The sequence below is a fragment of the Lynx canadensis genome, chromosome D4 (genome assembly GCF_007474595.2).
Source record: "Lynx canadensis isolate LIC74 chromosome D4, mLynCan4.pri.v2, whole genome shotgun sequence".
NCBI classification, from domain to species: Eukaryota; Metazoa; Chordata; class Mammalia; order Carnivora; family Felidae; genus Lynx; species Lynx canadensis.
In genome coordinates this window covers 11,649,989-11,660,465 of record NC_044315.2, presented here as the reverse complement: position 1 = coordinate 11,660,465, position 10,477 = coordinate 11,649,989, and the positions used below count along the sequence as shown (strand labels likewise).

Below are 10,477 nucleotides of genomic sequence, written 5' to 3'. Positions count from 1 at the left end.
GGGGAAACTCTGTCTAATCTTGCTATACAACCAGATTACTTCCACACAAGAATCAAAATCTGGCTGAACTGAAAACTGCTGTCACCAACCACTCTGTTGATAAAAATGTGACAAAGTACCAAAAATAGGGCTCTAATGATGATACCCCTTCCAAGCAGAAGCTAGCTGCAAACTATTTATCTCAATTTTAGCAGGTTAATGGGAATCAGGTTTCCTCTAGGATTCCCCACACAGCCACAGCACCAGGGGCCCAAATCAGGCAGCATGCATAGCAGTATAACTGCCGATCACAAATAAGACTGAACTCCCATCCAGGGAAGAGCCGTGTCCATGTAAATTTCCTCAGGCAGTGCAGTGCCTAGTTCATAGGGTACCTGGAACCATTACTGGACCGCTAAGTGGCTAGAATAGATGGAGGAAAAGTCTTAGAAAGAAGGGCAGGTGGTGGGGAGGAAAAGAGATAAGTACAGCGAATCCTTGTAAGAAATTTGGCTGTGACAGATGTCCATCGACTGATGAATGGATAAAGAAGACGTGGTATATATACACAACGGGCTACTACTCAACCACCAAAAAGACTGAAATCTTGTCATTAGCAACGACATGGATGGAGCTAGAGTGTATTATGCCAAGTGAAACAAGTCAATCAGAGAAAGAAAAATACAGTACATGCTTTCACTCATATGTGGAATTGAAGAAACAGGAGATGAACATATGGGAAGGGGAGGAAGAGAAGAAAGGGAAACAAACCACAAGAGAGACTCTTAACAAAAACAGAACAAACTGAGGGTTGATGGAGGGGTGCTGGGTGGAGGGATGGGCTAAATGGGTGATGGGTATTAAGGAGGGCACTTGTGATGAGCACTGGATGTTGAATGTAGCTGATGAATCACTGAATTCTAGTCCTGAAACAAATATTGCACTGTATGTTAACTAACCAAAATTTAAATAAATAAATAAATAAATAAATAAATAAATAAAATTCAAAAAGAAAAGAAATTTGGCTGTGAAAAGTAAGAGACAGATAGGGCTCTGGGTTGGAAAGCACCTAGCCATCTCCCCATCCTTAGGTTCCGGATTCTCTTAAACATGCAGGAGTATCATTACATTTCTGTTTCAGACCCTAGCCTGAGCATTACTCATCTATGTGCTATACTTAACAGTGTGCAGACATCTCAGATTTCCAGAGATAGGCCAGATGGCCACCACTTTGTCTTGTTGATTTCATGAGTAAACCACGCGCTCCAATTTTTGTTTGGAAAACATGTCAGTCTATAGCTAAAGCATTCAAAAGTAAGAGTGAACCCTTCTTATTTTTATTTTTCTTTCGTTTCAGTGGTGTACTAGTTTCTCAAGAAAGTTTGCTTGAATTGCTAAAATGACAACGTCTTTGGATAAGTATTTAGAACATTTTAAATACTTAGGGAAGAAAATACGGAATTCTTGTGTGGATACCAACAAAACTACTATGTGTCTGAATCTTTATAGATAGACAGTTAAGGTGCTTAAGTCCCTTAATGCTGAAATAATTCCAAGTAAATGTACTTAGAGTACAAGTTTAAGGGCTAACACATTGTTAACACATCATTTACAAACATTTAGGCTGTTTGGGAAGGACATTAAGAATAGAATAGCTATACTCAGAAAAACTGTGCATTTATAGATAGTTAACATTTTAACAGCAGAAAGAGCACATCATCTGGAAAAAGATAGCCCCTTTCTTTCATGAATTTTAAATGTTTCATATACTCTAATAACTTCCCACAGATAAGCAGGTAAGATAGACAACTGAAATGGAAGAATATCTTATCCAGAAACTCAAGAACCAGAAACTAACAGGCTAGCGGCTTGGCACCCTGGTCTCCACCCCACTGGGTTCCCAGGGAACCTTGTGGAAACATGGTAGAAACAAAGAAAAGGCTAGAAGCCAGTAAAGCACTGGGTGACAGAGCACAGCCGTGAAGTCAACAAGCCCCTGTTCTGCTAACTTCTTAGGTTTAACCTGTGACCACTAGTCAACTGTTTCTGATCTACACAGATTTTAGGCACTTACCTAAAACCTCTGAGCCTCCCTTTCTTCAGCTGTAAAATGGTGTTATGGGTTGTATTGTGTCCCTACAACATTCATATGTTGAAGTCCTGACCCTCGTCACCTCAGAATGTGACCGTATTTGGAAACAGGGTGTGGATAGGTAATCAAATTAAGGCGAGATTTTCAATAGGTCCTGATCCAATACAATGGTGTCTGTCCAGAAAGGGGAAATTTGGACACAAAGACGGACACACACAGAGGCAAGTCGTGCATCTAGAAGTCAAGTAGAGATGCTCAGAACAGATCTTTCCCTTGTAACCCACTGAAGGAAACGCGTCTGCCTGCAGCTTGATTTCAGACTGTCAGCCTCCAGGACTATAAATCTCCCTTGTTGAAGCCAGCTCGTTTGAGGTCCATCGGGAGTATAGTGGGACCTACACCTCACACAGTGGTTATGAGAATCAAAAGAGACAATGCAGGGGCCCCTGGGTAGCTCAGTAGGCTAAGTGTCTGACTTCAGCATCAGGTCATGATCTCACGGTTGGTGAGTTCAGGCCCCGCGTCAGGTCAGGCTCTGCGCTGACAGCTCAGAGCCTGGAGCCTGCCTCGGATCCTGTGTCTCCCTCTCTCTCTCTACCCCTACCTGTGTCTCTCAAAAATAAATAAACATTAAAAAAATTTTTTAATTAAAAATAAAATAAAAGAGACAATGCAGATAAAACATGTATCACGGTACCAACTATTTTATGGGGAGCCCACAAATAAACATAAAGCTTTCATTGTTTTTACCACAGCTCTGATACATGTCATTCATGTTAGAATGACAGCGGGATTCTCACCACACATGACAACTTTTCTTCTAGCCTGGCCTGGGGTGTCCAGTCTCTGCTCCCCAAGTTCCTTTTCCCCCTTTGCCCACGTAGCCAACAACTTTTCGTCCTCCAGTTGCCTCTCAAATATCACCTCCCCCAGGAGGCCCACCTCACTTAGTCACTGCCTCAGGCCTTCTGCTCACATCCACCAAAAGGGGTGGGTACCAGCCTTTTCACACAGCAATGCAATTACTGATTCCAAATTAGACCCCCAAGTACCCCATGGATGAGCCTTTATGTTCCTCCTAATTTCCGTCAGGTTCTGTGTGAGATGCTAGTTAAAGGTTTGAGGAAACAATCCCTTCACCTCAGGGAGGGAAAGTGGCCACATAGACCATCTACATATATATATATTTTTAACATTTATTTATTTTTGAGAGACAGAGAGAGTCAGAGCATGAGCAGGGGAGGGGGAGAGAAAGAGAGAGATACAGAATCTGAAGCAGGCTCCAGGCTCTGAGCTGTTAGCACAGAGCCCGACGTGGGGCTCGAACCCACGAACCGCGAGACCACGACCTGAGCTGAAGTCAGACGCTCAACCGACTCAGCCACCCAGGCGCCCCCACATAGACCGTCTATAAACAAGCCCATGCTCTAAACCAGCTCGTAGAAGTGCTTTCTAAGTTAATGGTTCTCAGAAGTGTGGTCTGGAAACCAAGAATGGCCTGGCCAGGAACTTGTTAGAAATGCATATCCCTGCGCCTCATCCCACACTGACTGAAGCAGAAACTCTGGGGGGGGGGGGGGGGGCGCACAACCCAGGAATCTGTTTTATCAAGCCCTTCCAGGAGTTTCTGATGCCCTAAAGTCTGAGCACTACTGTGTGGGTCTATACTGCTGGGGTGAGCTCCCCAAGTATTCTGATAGACTGAGGAGCCCCAGGGGAGACGGGACTGCAGAGGGGCTCTCAGGTGCACAGAAGGAAAAGTTTTCACCTTCAACTGACTTTTCTAAGCCCATGCAATGGGGTGAGTCCATGATAAGTGTGAGGTATCTAAATTGCCTAACAATGAGAAGCCACGTCTAGGAAGTGAGACTCTGCCCAGACTCACATCCTTCCAGAAGGCTGATATCAGAAACCTCAGGTCAAGGTCAAGGGCAGGCTCCGCAGGCACCCTCCTCCACCCAAGGACACTGGATGCTAATGGATCACCACATGCTTGCTTCGGCAGACTTGGACAGCACCTGAAAATCCTGAACCCCAGGCAACCACCACCGGTGGACCAGAACTGGCTCTTGAGAAAAGTCTGCTACTATTCTCAGTTGAGGAGCTAAGTCCCCACACTCTGGAGAGTCACACAGCCAGCTGGGACGGTAGGAATCGCACTGAAGTTGGGAGTCAGTGTCTGTGCGACTTTGGGGAAATCACTTAAAATCTGTGAATCTCAGTGTTGCTTTATTTGCAAAAGGGAGGTGGTCATAACCCCTTCCCTCTCAGGGTTATTCTGGGGTTAAACAACATCGGTGAATGCACTTTGCCCAGTGCCTGGCAAATAAAAGGCTCTCCATAAATGTCTGCCAGATCGGAAACTAAGGTGACAGGAGATGCTCTGGGAAAAAACCGTCGCCATCCAAGCTCACCCGAGACGAAGTCATCCCAGAAAGCCAAGCTTAAGTTTCTACACAGGAAAGAGCTTTAGAACAAGGCTCTGACTTGGGAAAACAAACTGACGTCAAAGGGCCTGTGGTCACTAGTACAGGGAATCAAAACCAGGGAAGTATTTAGCAGGGGGGTCCTCTGAGTCACAAAGAGCCTTCCCTCCTCCGGACAATGCCTGCATCATCTCCCTTTGCCACACTCCAGGCTGCTCCTCCAGCTCATTTGACCAAATCAGAAGATCCTACCCAGAAATCTAGTTTCCGGAAAGCCACTGCTGGAGTCCAGGCAAGCATCTGCCTTCCTATGTTTGGAAACTTTAAGAGCTCCATAGGGAACATCCCAGCAAACAAAACCCTGACAGTTCAGTGGAAACTAAGGGCTCCCCCGTGCAGGTGTCCCCATTTGGACAACTAGACCCCGAGAAAGGCCTTGGCATATGCCTGGTTCCTACTACACTTTACTTATTTAGCTTCATACTGACACTCTGTTTTCACAGATGAAGGATCTGAAGCTCAGAAACATGAAGACATGTGCCCCAAATCATTCAATTAGAAGGCAGGAACGCTGGGATTTGAACAGCCATCTGCCACCCTGGAGTGTGCTATTCACAGTCTATTAAACTCCAGCTCTGACACATAGCTAGAATGCACCCAGGCAGGGGCTGCAAGCTTAAACAGACAGGAATTATGAAACAAGCGCATGAAAAATATTCCAACCCCCTTCCAGCCGCCATGGACTGACCTATAATCAGGGGTTAAAGTGTAACTAAGAACAAATACATCCCAGCATCTGTCAAAATAAAATTTAATACCTTGTAAATCTCATTTAATTCCTACCTAAAATTGAATCAGTAAATAGATAATACTCACTCTTAGCTCTTTCACTAAAAGCTTGTACATAATTAATCTTTGGAAGCCAGTGTGACCGATGCCTTTAATATCTGCAGCAACGTGCTTATCACTGTTACATAATTCTGCTCCATCAAAGATAATGAAAAAAACATGATTTACCAGAATGACCTATAACCCCAGACACTAACATACCCTGTCAGGCATTTATCCTGAACCACAGGAGTTGGACTTATATGCTCCAGCCAGGAAAGATCTCAATTAGTTCTCATCCAACCGTGGCAAAGCTATACCTAGCAATTCAGACCATAAATGCAGGTACGATGCTTCTGTTCCTTGATAAATAAAATATTACAATTAAATTTTCTCTGATATGGAACAGTTTCTCTATCAGCCACATTGAAAACGGTGGCCTCGACATTGTCTAGGATGGGAAGTATTTACACCAAACTTTAGGAGGAGGAGAGCCGGTGACCAGGTTGATGAGAGGAAAAATGAAGTACCTGATAAAGCAGGCTGTCAGGTTGCACACGTCTATGCTTTGTGGAATGCTCACTCCAGGAGGTGCGGCCCAGGTACCAGTCCCACTCACAGGGAGATGACAGTAATGCGGCACTCCGCACCCTGAAAAAGACAGTGCGTTTAAAAATCCAACACGGTCACTCCCAGCACCGTGAGATTCTGGGAAATGCACCGGAATTCACATACCGCGCAATTCAGCCATTTATAACGTGGCTTTTAGTATATTCACAGAGTTGTGCAACCATCACCATAATCCATTTTAGAACATTCTCATTACTTCAAGAAAGAAGCCTCGCACCCCTTAGACCTCATCCTGCACTGCCCTGGTTCCCCAACCTGGCCACCCCATCCTGGCAACCACCAATTTAAGTTTGTCTCTACAGATTTACCTGTACCGGATGCTTCATAAACAAACGCATAAAATGCATGGCCTTTTGGGGGCGCCTGGGTGGCTCGGTTTAAGTGTCCAACTTTGGCTCAAGTCATGATCTCATAGTTTATGAGTTCGAGCCCCACGTCAGGCTCCGCGCGGAGCCTGCCTGGGATTCCCCGTCTCCCTCTCTCTGTGCCTCCCCTACTTGCACATGCTTTCTCTCTCTAAAAACAAACTTAAAAAAATATGTGACCTTCTGTGACTGGTTTCATCTACTTAGCATAATGTTTTAGAGTTCCATCCAAGCTGCAGCATGTGTCAGAATTTCACTCCTTTTTATGGCCAAGTAATATTGCATTGCATGGATATACTTTATTTATATTTTCATCAGCCAGTGCACATTTGGGTTGTTTCCACGTTTGGGCTATTATGCACAAGTGTTTAGGCAGACAGTTTTCGTACCTCTCAGGTATGTATCTAGGAGTGGAATTACTGCTCCTAGTATTTTCAGTCTTCAAAAAATGGAGAAAATGAAGTTTGGCACCATCATCCTAAGGAATAAGGTCCTATAAGAATTCACTTTTCAGATGAAAAAAATACCCAACGGGTGGAAAACATCTAGAGAAAACTAGTTTTTTTAATTACAGTAAAATGCACTTAACATAATATTTACCATTTTATTTTTTATCATTTAATTCAATTTATTTATTTAGAGAGAGAGCACACGAGAGAGAGAGAGAGAGAGAGAGAGCGCACATGCACAAGCAGGGGAGGGGCAGAGAGAGAATCCCAAGCAGGTTCCACACTGTCAGCACAGAGCCCAACATGGGGCTCGATCCCACAAACTGGTGAGACCATGACCTAAGCTGAAACCAACAGCCAGACACTCAACCAACTGAGCCACCCAGGTGTCCAAAAATTTACCATTTTAAAATAAACAATAGAGAAAAGATTTTAAACTAAAAGAAAATTCATTTTTCATAGCATTTATAATACTGGCTCATCTTTATGTTTATATTTATGGATTGCCCACCATTAGAAAAGATGGCATTGGGGCACCTGGTTGGCTCAGTCGGTTGAGCATCCAACTCTTGATTTCAGCTCAAGTCATGATCCCAGAATCGTGGGATCAAGCCCTACATCTGCACTGGGCATGGAGTCTGATTGGGATTCTCCCTCTTCCTCTGCCCCTCTCCCTCGATCTCTCACTCTCTCTCTCTCTCTCTAAAATTTAAAAAAAAATTTTTGTTAATGTACCTATTTAAAAAAAGGTAGGGTGCCTGGGTGGCTCAACTTCGGCTCAGGTGATATCTCACGGTTCATGGACTCGAGCCCCGCATCAGGCTCTGTGCTGACAGTTCGGAGCCTGGAGCCTGCTTCGGATTCTGTGTCTCCCGCTCTCTCTGCCCCTCCCCCACTCACACTCTGTCTTTCTCCCTCTCTCAAAAATAAACAAACATTTAAAAAAATATTAGAAAAAAAAGATGGCACTTTTTTTTTTTACCCCTCATTCTAAGAAAATCCAAGAAACATCCCTTCTGCACATTTTTATTAATCCTGAATATGGGGGCATCTGAGTGGCTCAGTCGGTTAAGGGTCCGACTCCTGATTTTGGCTCAGGTCATGATCTTACAATTCATGGGTTCAGGCCCCATGTTGGGCTCTGCAGTGACAGCATGGAGCCTGCTTGGGATTCTCCCTCTCTGCCCCTCCCCCCCACATGCACGTGCTCTCTCTTTCTCTCTCTCTCTCTCTTTCTCTCAAAAGAAATAAATAAACTTAAAAAAAAAAAAAAAAAGTCTGCATATGCCTTTCAAACCACACAAGGAGGCAAGCTCACTTCTGGGCGAGGCCTGGGCCCTGGCAGCTTCACACAGGGCAGTCACGTCAGTGGGAGGAAGAATGTGGCTTCTCGAGTGTTCTGGACCTACTCTTCTGCTTGCGCTTGCGAGACAAAGTGATACGGTGGTGTCTGTGCAAAACCCTCTCTACACAATGAAATAGAAATAAAAGATAGTGTCGATTTTATTTGTGCAGGCAGGGGACACATTTCCCTTCTCCTGCAAGGGTCAGCAGGAAACGTAGGAACTGGCTAAGGCAAGGCCATCTGGACAGCCTACAAAGCAAGCCACAGGATTAGAGCCCAGCCCATGCCTGGTTTCTATTATTACTTCCAAAGATAAATAAGTGGCCAGCAAATCAAGATGGGCTTGGTCATGCTTTTGGCCTTAACACGAACTTTTTCTACAGGTCTCAGCCACAAAAAGTGCTTGTTTCTTGTATTGAAGCAGATTGCTTTTTAACTGTTTTGAATCTTTGCATTTCTAAAACATCTTGGTTTTACCTTTCTTTTATAATAGTCCCAAGGTTTTTGACTGTATAGGAACCACCAATAACAATCAACCATTTCTAAAATACGCTACCGTTGACTAGGGGTACTTTGACTAGGGCTACTTTTAAATCTAATAATAGCTTGCGAAAGAACTAAATTATATTCTTAGATTTCAATAGTATTGGCAGATATGTAAAATTAATGTCAGGTAACATGAGTTAGCACTGAAAAACTGGACAAATTTTAGGGGCACCTGGGTGGCTCAGTTGGTTAAGCGAACGACTTCTGCTTAGGTCATGATCTCACAGTTCGTGAGTTTGAGCCCGGTGTCGGGCTCTGTGCCGACAGCTCAGTGCCTGGAACCTGCTTCAGATTTCGTGTCTCCCTCTCTCTCTGCTCCTCCCCAGCTCTTGCTCTGTCTCTCTCTCTCAAAAATAAACACTAAAGTGCTCGCTTCGGCAGCACATATACTAAAATTGGAACGATACAGAGAAGATTAGCATGGCCCCTGCGCAAGGATGACACGCAAATTCGTGAAGCGTTCCATATTTTTGAGAGCCAAAGCATAAGAGACTGTTAAAAACTGAGAACAAACTGAGGGTTGATGGGGGGTGGGAGGGAGGGGAGGGTGGGTGATGGGTATTGAGGAGGGCACCTTATGGGATGAGCACTGGGTGTTGTATGGAAACCAATTTGTCAATAAATTTCATAAAAAAAAAAAAAAAGAAAAAAGAAAAACATGTGGGGAGGGACTAGAGAAGATACAGTTCACCCTTAAACAACACAAGTTTGAAGTGCATGGGTTCGTGTATGGGTAGATTTTTTTCAAAAAATACATTATATTACTATAAAAAAAAATAAACACTAAAAAAAAAAAAAAAACTGGACAAATTTTAAAAGGAAAATCCATAGGTGGATCAGTATTTTTTGTGTTTGAATGTCAATCCCTTTAAACATTTTTTAAAATTTATTTTGAGAGAGAGAGAGAATGAACAAGCACAAGCAGGGAAGGGACAGTGAGAGAGAATCCCAGGCAGGCTTCCCACGGCTAGTGCAAAGCCTGATGCAAGGCTCGATCCTACGAACCGTGAGACCAGAACCTGAGCTGAAATCAGGAGTCGGACACTCAAACTACTGAGCCACCCGAGGGCCCCCTAAACACTTTTTTTCCCTTTATTTGCGGCTATGCTGAAGCCAAGTTAAGCACTGGCAAATATTTGCTGAGCACCTATCATGTGGCGGGCATTGGGGTGAACGCGCGCGTGCAGAAGTAATCGGAACTGTGCTTCAGTGAACTTGTAACACACAGTCATTGGTTGGTAGCTGGTTGTTCTGTTCTGTCATGTGACTACAGTTTGCAGAGAGATGTCCAAGCACAGCCCTGTTTGCAGACAGCAAGACAAAGTACTCAAGTCAAAGGAGGAGGGCGTTGGCGTGAATGAATTCCTTGAGGTCTTGAAAACTGAATCATGACCTGACTTCCAATTATGTTTTAAAATGCAAAAGCAGCTGTTCTTGAATACTACGCGGTATTACATGCTGCAGCAATTGTAATATTTCTTAAAAAGAATGAAAGGGCCTGAATTCTTGGAAAAAAAAATACCAGCCTCACTGTCTACTCAACCAGCCCAACGGGGATCTCTGGTCAGAATGCTCGAGGGCAGATTTCCCTCCACACAAGCACCGCCAGCCACCTGCCGTCTCACCACTGACATCTCTAACGATGGCAGAGAGGAGGGAGGCATGGGGACGGCAAGCCCTCAGGAAGATCAGAAAAGTCTGAGGTCAAGAGGAAAGCAAGCATGCTCACGGAGAGCATGTCTCTAGGCGTTTGCTCCTCAAAGTGTGGTTCATGGACTGAACCATCAACATCGCCTGGACCACGGACTGGTCATCAC

General features: G+C 44.3%; 1 non-coding gene across 1 annotated transcript; it reads left to right on the top strand.

Annotated features, from left to right (window-relative positions):
- Positions 1–9,025: 9,025 nt before the first annotated feature.
- On the top strand, positions 9,026–9,132 carry LOC115500227. Its single transcript, XR_003964463.1, has one exon. It is a non-coding gene; the product is annotated as a U6 spliceosomal RNA (small nuclear RNA).
- Positions 9,133–10,477: the final 1,345 nt, after the last annotated feature.